The following is an 11,134-nucleotide window of genomic DNA, read 5'->3' on the forward strand; positions in this document are numbered from 1 at the left end:
TAGCATGCACTATGACAATATTTGGTTTCCAGTATCTCCTACCTGATCTTCATTTCACTGTCTGTATGCCCCTCAGAGCAAAGCCCTCAGCACATAGTAGGATCTCAATAAATGCTGAAAGAACTAATGACCAGAAACTGGCTGTAATATCCTTCTGCATACACATCCTATGCTCACTGCCAGACTGGGGGATTTTTGTTGCCATCATCTACTTTTCCACTAAGATAAGGAAGGGAACTCTTATCCATTTATACAGGACCCTCTTCATTTTTTTCATGAGTAAATTTTCTGTTTGGGAAAACTAGTGCATAGTTGTACTGAAAACACAACTGTGTGGCTCATGAGAGCTACTTTATTACCTGATAAGATCGATTTATGTAGAAGAAACTAAAGAAAATATATTTGAAATATATTTTTTAATTTAAATCAAATTATTTGAAAAGATATAAAAGCTTCGTATCTGGGGTCAGGGTAGGGTGAAGAGGGGGTGTGTAACTTTAGCTGAAGAGTTGAGGAAAAAACAAGGAGTGTGTAGTACATTGTCAAGAGTAGTCCTGAATTGGCATGAGCAGGGAAGTTAGGATTTGCATGTTTCTTTGAACATGGAAAAAAAAAAAAATTTTTTTTTTTTTTTTTTGGAACATGAGTTCGTATCCTTCATGTTCATTATACTGTAGGCCATTAAGCTATTTTATGGGCAAGAGAGACGTTCAAGTACAGCATGAGTTGCCAGAAGGATTATAAAGTCCATTTTGATTGATCAATAATTAACTGTACCTTGTGAAATTACAGGCTTGACTATGAGGAGCCCAAGCTGCCAGAAAGAACAGAGAAGGCAGAAAAAAACAATGGGAATTAAACATCTGTCCCCTTTATGCCGCAAGAGCTGGTAACTAAGATCTCGATTTTTCCTTCTCTATCTAAAGTACAAACAGCATAAAACAGGGATTGGATTGATATGGGACACAACAGAAGATGTTTGCTTATAATTATGTCTAGCACTTTTTTGAAAAAAGAAGCTCAGGGATAAAACATTTCCAATTATTCATCAAGCTCTTGGAACTCATAGGCCTCTAGAATAGGGATTTAGCAGAACAACAAATAGCACACACGGATACAGATGAAAGGAAGGAATGTGAAAGGATTATTACCATAAAAAAGAAAATGACTATTCAATGGAATTACAATAATACAGGAAGTCAGAGAGAGAGAGAGAGAAATAATGCTAACTGGTAAATACATAGCTGTTTAGCATTAATTTGAATTATGTCATGGCCCTGAAATGAATAATATCTGTAATTTTCTTTTTAAAAATATATATATGCCTTTTGAAAGATAACTACTAACTACTGGGGACTTTTTTATTTTAGTGGTTGTCTTGGAAAAACCTCCCATTGATAGTTCTAATTTTTTAAATATTGATGGAAACACCCTTTTCTAATATTTAAAAGCCTTGGTTTATCCAAAATACATGACTATTTTGATTACTCATACCTACCCCTAAAAAGATTTTGAGCATTGTTTAACACAGGCTATCTTGAATTTCATACAGGGTCGCTATGAGTCGGAATCGACTCAACGGCAGTGGGTTTGATTTTTGCTTTGGTTATCTTGAATTTAAAACAAAAGCGAGGGACCATCTTTGCTCCTGTTGTACGTCATCTTTACATACGTCCCCTCCTTTGCTAAAAAAAAAAAAAAAAATCCTTTGCTAGTACAGGTTAAAGTTAAATTTTCCATAGATAATGGCAATTACACTACAAATTTGCTTACAAAAAATGTATTTGGCAGACTTTTTAGATGCTGGGTGGTCTCCAAGTGAAAGGGTGGGAAGGCAAAATTGCTTTCTAATCACATGTAGCCAAGTCCTTCTTCCAATGGTTTACTTCAGGCCAGGGAATAGCGTGCCTTTCAAAAAGATATTGAATTCAAACGCCTTTTTTTTTCCCTCTGATTAGATGAAATATTTTTATTTATTTTTAATAAAATAAAACATTTTAAGGAAAAAATTAACAAGGAAATCCACATTAAATGGCAAGGTGGGATGTCAGAGTCTCTTCTATTGTCCTAAATCATAAGAACCCACCCATGAGTTCAGCCGTTCAGTAATGACATTGAGGAGAGGCTGGGTGGTGCTAACGATTAACATGCTGGCCTGCTAACTGAAAGCGGAAGTTTGAGGTCACCCATAAGTGCCTTGGAAGAAAGACCTGAAAATCTACTTTAAAAAAATCGGACTTTGAAAACCCTATGGACACAATTTTAATTTGACACACATGGGGTCACCATGAGTCAAGATGGACTCAATGGCAACTAGTTAATAATGTTGAAGAGCTCAGTGGCCCATCCCTTTTTGAGCTCTGCTTGTTTCAGAGTCTCCTTCAGTGGGCAGAGGGCTGTTAAAAGGACTATACAGATAAGATCCTAGAGCGCCTGTGTAGTTATGTTTTTATTTTATTATTATTTTCTTTTTATTGAACTTTAGATGAAGGTTTACAGAACTAGTTTCTCATCAGTTAATCCACACATTGTTCTATGACATTAGTTAACAACCCCATGACATGTAAACACTCTCCCTTCTCAACCGTGGGTTCCCTATTACCAGCCTTCCCGTTCCCTCCTGCCTTCCAGTCCTTCCCCAGGGCTGGTGCGCCCCTTTAGTCTTGTTTTGTTCCATCGGCCTGTTCAATCTTTGCCTGAAGGGTGAACCTTGGGAGTGACCTCATTACTGAGCTGAAAGGGTGTCTGGGAGCCATAAGCTCAGGGTTTCTCCAGTCTCTGTCAGGCCAGCAAGTCTGGTCTTTTTATTTTGGAGTTCGAATTTTGTTCTACATTTTTCTCTGGCTCTATCTGGGACCCTCTATTGTGATCCCAGTTTATTTTTAATCTGTGTTATGGTGTTACAGTTTTTTTAAAATTTTAGACAGGAATAGTATATTTGATATATAAAACTCATGATGTCAAAGCATTAAAAAAAAATCAGCTTTGCTACCTGGTACTGTTGCACACTGATTAAGTGCTCCATTACTATCTTAAAGGATGGTGGTTCGAACCCACCCAAAGGCACCTCTGAAGACAGGCCTGGCCATCTGCTTCTGTAAGGTCACAGCCTTGAAAACACTACAGAGCAGTTCTACTCTGCACACATAGGATCGACTTGATGGCAATTAACAACAATAGTGTTGTACATCAAATGAGTAGGAAAAATTAATGTTGCAGTTTAGGGAGGTGTGTATTTATAAATTAAGATACATCTACTGCTATATAAATATGTGTAACTATTTCTAAACATAAGAACCCTTACTATTCAGTTTTTGGGGAAAAAAGTAAAAGGGATGAGATACTATAAGACCCTAAAAAAAAAAAATGAGACTTTTAGAATACACCATATTGGTCAATTCCAACTTCTTTTTGAACAGAGAAAGCATTTAAAGAGAGGGGCAAAAAGGATGAAAAGGTATCTAGTCATTTTCTTTGCTTATCTCTCCTGAAATTGGAAATACAAAAAATATTTCAGTTTTACAGTGATTTTCTTACTGCTGTTAGAAATTATTTATTTACATTGCACTAAAATAAATACCACAATAAAGGTTTTGTTTACTATGATATAAAGTAAAGTAAATGTTTTATGACCTGGATTTAAAGTTGCATTTTTGACTGCAAATAATTCTTAGAAATGAATATTTCCCTGTTTTGCTCTTACACTAAGCAAATCTGCAGCATGTTACTTTAAAAATGAAATAAAGCTTGTGTTCAGAGTGACAGTCAATAACACTACAGCGTAATAATCAATTGCTATTTGTAGCAGCAAGACTAGCAGTAGGGGCAGATCAGTGCAAATTATTGTCACTGTGTGTCGTCACGTATGCAGCCAGCCTGTATAACCTAAGACAAATGATGCCCTATTCAACGGAACAAGACAGCAGTATTCATACTTGCACAACAGCACCGCAATGCATGTTGGCATCAGCTGTAACAAGAAAGTGGACAGAAATCTAAAACATTGACGGGGAAGAAAAATAAATTAATCCAGCTTTTTTTTTTTTTTATGAGTTCAGCTCCCAAGATTTAAAGTTAAATGCTCATACTTTTTTCTATGAGCAGGGAACTGGTAGATTACAGGCCTCTAGGGATCTACAAAAATGTTCGATGGTATTTTAGTGAACACCAGAAAAGTCAGTGCTGAACCTTACTCCAATATGGCGGACGGATGCTAAAACCACGTATCCGATATAAATCGCTAATCACAGCCAATTCTAATGACAAAGTGAAATGATAATTTATTTCACATACAAATAAGATATAACCGAAAGCAGAGGAAAACAAAAATATGTTTATCAGTATTATTTATCATTGAACTTTTTAAAATCTTTTTCACTTTTATATTTAATTTGAAGAAAGAAAGGAGTCTCTGGTCTATTAGGAAATTCTTAAGCCCTTTAACAGATCGAGCAGGTAATTTTGAAGGTAAACCTGCTGAATTTCTATGTTAATCTCATTATTTGATAAATTGGTCCCAGTTGCCTTCTTTTCAGGCAGGTAGTGCATGCAGTAATGCCAGAGAGAGGATAATGCTCATTCAAATCTACGCGTGTCTATATTTACAGAAACCAAGTTGAAAGAATTGATGGCATATTAATCCCTCCATTTCTAACACCCCCTAGTAGTTAGTTAAGTCCACGGAAGGGTATAATAACTAATTTAGGGAAAAAGCGCTTCAAATGTTACCTTGAATGGAATTGGGACTGGCTACGTAATTTACTGAGTCTCGTGCTAAATGAAACTGGGGGCACCTTGTTAAAAAATAATTAAGAATTTCAAGACAGCAACAGCTGACATTAAATATGGGCCATGTTAAGTATGGGGTCCCTTGGTACTGTGCAAGTCACATGCCCATGAAGCCAACTTTGAACTGGAATGTTTATCTTCCTTCTCTTCAATCTCGCTATAAACACTGTCCTAGTTTGGTTTATGTTACTTAATCAACCCCCAGCAAGTTCTCTCTAAAACAAGGGTTGTAGGTTGATAGCCTACAGGCCGAAGTCGGACTACAGACACATTTTGTTTAGTCTGATAGGTGATGATTGTGGATTGGGACAGCGACAGCTGGTCCCTTTGGATAGGACTTGCTTTACCTAGTTTTTCACAGTCCCGGTCATTCCTTATCGTTTTACAGTGAGCTGGTTTTACGTCCTTATGTTACCTCTGTGGACCCTGTTGACACTGAGTTTGCCATCCATGAAGTGGTAATGAGAATCTTCAGTCACCATTTTAGGCTCCTAAGATCAGTGCAAATAAGAGTAGTAAAAGCTTCTTGCTGATAAAGCTACATGGATCTTAAGAAAACATTAGTTAAACCACAGATAAGTTAATAGTATTGATGAAATATATATTTTGTAAACTGCACTCTAAGGGAAAATTTACATTAACTCAGTATTCTCTTTAAGGAAACCCGTGAGAATGAAATGTTCTCCACTTCATCCTCTACTTCACTGACATAGATGGAAAAACCTCAAAAATTCACTTACCAATATAATGAGCCATTTACAACTCTGAAATCACGTTAAAAGCAGTTAACAAACACCAATGGGGTTAGGGGGAGAAACACTTAAGTACAATTAAAAGAAATTGAAATGACCTTCAGAAACAACATGTATGAATAAAAAAATAGCAACTCTTTTCCCAAGTAAAATGACTTTATCCAACATGCCTAAAATATGTCATTATCTAGAAATGTGACAATTCACTTGTTAAACGGGCCAGGGCCAAATTATAACTTCCCTAAAGGGACCAAATGACCTGAAAACAAAATCCACCTAAGATTAAAGAAAACATTTCTGCAAAAAGTGGCAATGCTCCGAGTTTCGATGTAATAATTTCCTCAAAGATAGTCCACAATTTTAATGGCTTAGAATTGTGGATAATCTATAAGTAGTGGAATCTCACTGCAAACCCAATGTGCATTTTTATTGGTTTCACTTGCTAGATTGTTTCCAAGATAGAAAGTCTACGAAAATGTAATTGCCATTGGACTTGACTTCTGGGCTAAGCTCACAAATAAGAAGATGAACAAATTCTAGAACATTGTTGTAAGTCCATATATTTGACCACTCCTTCAACTTCCTGACTAAACATAATGAAGAATTTAGTAGGAAGTTTTGATCTCTATTCTTTTTACTTATAAAAGCTGTTTGCCTTATTTGAAGCATTTGTTACAAGAATGAATATAGTCATACCTTTAGGTCAAACTTACCACACGGTCACCCTCTTCCTCTGGGATGTAGGGCATATGTAACTTCATATTATAGTGCTCTTTTTTTTTTCCTTAGCTCTACCTCTATACCCAAAAGTATAATTTCATTCAAAGAAATATTTGGCATGGAACCCATCATGGATTAGAGCTATCTTCAGGAAAGAACTTTGAAGATATTGGTGTTTAGCTTGCAGATAATAGATGTTATTAGAGTTTTGTTGAAATATCTCTTTGTAATGATTGAAAGGTGTAGGACTTTGGATCTTCCTGATTAAAATATTCACCACAAAGCTCAAACATTAGGTCTGTTAGAGATAGGATTTTTTTTTTCCCCTCAAAATAAATTTAAGGTGGAACATTATTTCAAAGGAAAATTTTGTCATGGAGAAATTTGTCTCATGGGAGTGTGATTCACTTGACCAGAGCACCAATAGTCCATATTTCTGGACTTGTAGCACTTCATGAAGTAGTCCAGGTTTAACTATTCTCCTTTCTCGATTGTCATTTTCTACTTTGATGCTCTTTTACAGTTGGTGAATTCCATTTCATGTTTTCTATAATGTCCACTGCATCTCTTAGGCAAGAGAGCTGGCTTGTAGAAACATGAATAAGTTGCTGGCTTTACAAGAATGGGATAACACTAAATAGAAACATGCTTTGCATCCATCCTTCATTATGTAGAACCACCTGGAACCAAGTCAGGGTGGATGAGGCTGACTTGTGGCTGACTAACCTGCACAAATTTGCATGCCTGCTAAGTGTCAAAGAGCTTATTTGGACTCATGCTCCAAGGTCCACCTCTTTGCATGATGTCTTTCTGTGGGCTCTGTGGGTTCCAGGCCTCTGTGCTTTAAAAGCCTTAGCAATAAATGACCTGAATGACATCTTTGAGAGTCGTTGTCCTTGTATTGGAGGCAAAGTTATTGGCAAAATAAAAATAGCTCCCTTTTCCCTCATGACTCCAAAACAAAACTAAAATAACTGGAATAATTATTTAATTGTAGTATTCCAAAAAAGAAGCAAATACCGTATAAAAATTAATGACAGGAATTTTTTTTGAAGTGCCTTTTCCAAGGTTTCAAAGAATCTATTCAGATTGCATTTAATTGCCTGTTATAGATTGAATTGGGTCCCTCCCCCCCCCAAAAAAAAATATCTATCAATTTGGCTAGGCCATAATTTCCAGTATTGTGTGATTGTCCATCATTTTGCCATCTGATATGATTCCTATGTGTTATAAATCCTACCTCTATGATGTTAATGAGGCAGGAGTAGAGGCAGTTGTGTTAAGGCAGGACTCAATCTACAAGATTAGGTTAATCTCTTTTGAGATATAAAACAGAGAAGTGAGCAGAGAGACATGGGATCTTATACCAACAAGAAAGCTGCTCTGGGAGCAGAGTGTGTCCTTTGGACCAGGAGAAGCTCCTGGACCAAGGGGAGATTGATGACAAGTACTTTCCTCCAGAGCAGACGAGAGAGAAATACTTCCCCTGGAGCTGGCACCCTGAATTCAAACTTCTAGACTACTAGACTGTGAAGGAATGAACTTCTGTTTGTTAAATACCATCCATAGGTGGTATTTCTGTTATAGCTGCACTAGATAACTAAGACACAGCCTAAAATGAAAATTCAGTAGAATGTCTTTATTGTAAGAGAAATATTAACCTTTACCTTTATAATTTAAGTATATTACATTGTAGCTTTGCATTGTAAAAACAAGATTGTGAAAATATATGTATTCTATCCACTCACACACTCAACAAATGTGTGTGAGGGAATAGAATGCATACAGCAATGAATGACACGTTGTTTTCTCATCAGTTTGCTTATATTGATTAATATGATAACTGTGAAATATTTCTTAAATACAGATTATATAATCTGCTCCTAAAATCTTCTGGATACATGTAGTATAGAGCATTTAAAATAACACATTTGGAGAAAAAAGACTCATGTTCAGGTATATTATGGTAGGTACAAATTTAATCCCATAACTACTTCATATTTGTAGATCCTTTTCTGAGTGTATGTGTACTTAAAAAAAAAAATGAAATGCAAACTCAGTGTGCTGTAACAACTTTGTCAATTAACTAATTTTACAATCTGTGATTTAATTGCAAACTTTCCAAGTACTATAAACACTAGCTATTGTGATGCCCTTTCTGTGATTTCTTCAAGCTCCCCTGTGAAATAAATAACAATGTATTCCGCTCAAATCATTCACTGGTAATCCTGTTCACCTATAAATAGAGAGGAAAAGGAAAAGAAACCCTAGTAAAGCACATTTATTTTATGTAACATGTATATGATAAAGAGCATATCAAGATTTTTATTAAAACAGATACATTGGATATTTGCTTGCAGTGCTGACAGTATGCTCACAACTCTTGGTTCCAAAAAACATTGTGAAGAATTTTAATGATCTGAATTGTAAGAAATGCATTAGCATTAACTAAAGGCAGTGAAAATTTCTAGTTCTCATTTGCAAACTCCCCCCCCCCTTTTTTTTTATCACTTCCTTTCTTTATGCTGGATTTTCTCACAAAATTTTGGGTAGGAATAGCCTTTTGGGAAGATGTAAGATTGATTGGGTAATAACAACTCAAACTAAAGTGATTGGATCTAACAATTAAGTTTTAACTAAATAGTATATGCTCAATTTATATTTTGACTAAGAAAAGAACTACTTTATTAATATTATATATTGAGTTTATAATTATTAAGAATTGTAAGAAGAAAGAGAGCAGACAGTCAAAATAGTGTTGTGCCCTTCCATCTTTCAAAAAAACAAATCCAAAGCAAACACATTGCCCATGAGTATATTCCAACACACAGCAACCCTATAGGTTTCCAGGGTGCAGCTGGTGGATTGGAACTGCCAACCTTTTGGTTAGCAGATGAAGCCAGTAAGCCAGATACTAAGGAGGAGAAAACTGAAGCCAAGAAAGCTGACACCAGGGTAAAGATTAAGAAGAGTAACCTCAGGGCCAAAATGCCAGTGAAGGGAAGCTCCACTGCAGCTGAAACCCCATCCTAGTCAAAGGAATTGACAGATGCTCTCCATCTGCAATGTGATCTGCAATGTGCTCAAGAATGGCCAGGGCTAGCTAGAGAAAGTGTTCCGCAGCCATATCCAGGATTGAAAAAACAAAAAAAAGAAGATTCTTGCTACTGTCTCAAAGCCGGTTGTTGGTCACAAGAATGGTGATACCCAAGTGTTTAAACCTGGAAAATGGCTAGGTATTACCCTACAGAAGATTTGCCTCAAAAGCTAATAAAACATGACAAAAAAAATCCCATTAGTTAACATGTGAGAAAACTGAGAGACAACATCACTCCTAGATCATTCTGCTCATCTTCACTACAAGCAACAGAGGCAAGAGGGTGGTTTTCAGGAAGCAGCTGAGCAGGGGCTTGTTATTTGAGACTGTACACCTTGTTCTCAGTTACGTTTCTTTACGTAGAACACACCATAAATTTTTCATTGCCACCTCCACCAAAATTGGTACGAAAATTCCAAAACATCTCGCTAATGCCTACTTCAAGAATAAGAAGCTGTATAATAAGCTCAGACACCAAGAAGGTGACATCTTTGATACAGAGAAAAAGAAGTACATGCTTACTGCAAGGCCAGTCAGAAAGCTCAGGACTCTCAAATTATGCCAAAATTTAAAGATATTTCTCAGCTTCAATGCTACCTGTGATCTCTCTCACATATGGAGAGGATCCTCACAAACTGATGCGCTAAATTTCTTACAAAAACTCCAATTAAAAAAACAGAAACATTGAAAGTCTTGTATACCAGCATTTGTTTTCAGTTAATTATTTTAACTTATGGTATACAGAACAAGTTTACATTTGACCAATAAAAATATTCACGATAGCAAATTTTCAAGATCTTTTCTATTAAAATTAGATAACGTTTTGCCATGGACAGGTTTGAATCCATATGCAAATTAGAATTAACAGGTTTAACAAAGGATCGTTGCTTATAAAGTATTATTCAATCTAAATAATCACACTATTTTCCCCAGAAATAATAGTTTTTTTTTTTCTTTTCTTTTAATACACTACTTCGAAGTTAAAATCATAATGCTATTGACATAGCTCTAGGGTTTTGGGTGACTTTTATTTTATTTTATTTTTTAGTTTATCATATACTAGATGATGTTAAAGTAATGATTAATGATTTTAAAAGATATTGATTTTATTTTTAGGATTAAGAATATACACAAATAAGCACATGCTTCATCTATAAGAAGATTTATATTGTTATTTTGTTCTTTAATGAATAGTAACAAATACTAAATATTGCTTCACTTTGGGAAAAAAATCTAGTTTCCATAGAACGCAGATGTAATGCTTGAAGAAAAAGAGTAATGCCTGGCTAATGGAGGAAACCCTGGTGGCGTAGTGGTTAAGAACAACTGCTGCTAACCAAAAGGTTAGCAGTCTGAATCCACCGGACCTCCTTGGAAACACTATGGGGCAGTTCTACTCTGTGCAACAGTGTTGGTATGAGTCGAAATCCACTCAATGACAACAGGTTTTGAATGGGAGAGTTGTGGGAAGAAAGGCACACTTGATATTTAGGAAACTATTGGAATTAGTGAAGGGCTAGTTTATGAATATTTCACATTAACTTTAACAAAATGTATAAAACTTTCATGAAAATTGACAATCATGCATCTTACTACTAGAAAAATGATTTCATTTCTCTAAGACATCCGTGGAGATATTTCACAGCACTTAGGAATCGTCAAAAGTATAGTATTTGTAATAAGGGAAAATAGCCTTCAATAATAGCCCATTCCTTAAAATGGTGGTAATTGCCAAGTGCCTAATATGATTTGGTAAAAAGTGCCCTGTGTACTTCAA

At 35.7% G+C, this 11,134-nt stretch overlaps 1 pseudogene; it reads left to right on the forward strand.

Moving 5' to 3' along the window:
• LOC126078212 (60S ribosomal protein L6-like) overlaps window positions 1-9,960 on the forward strand; it is a 160,876-nt pseudogene extending 150,916 nt beyond the window's left edge.
• Window positions 9,961-11,134: the final 1,174 nt, after the last annotated feature.

This window comes from Elephas maximus, chromosome 6 (genome assembly GCF_024166365.1).
Source record: "Elephas maximus indicus isolate mEleMax1 chromosome 6, mEleMax1 primary haplotype, whole genome shotgun sequence".
Classification (NCBI taxonomy): Eukaryota; Metazoa; Chordata; class Mammalia; order Proboscidea; family Elephantidae; genus Elephas; species Elephas maximus.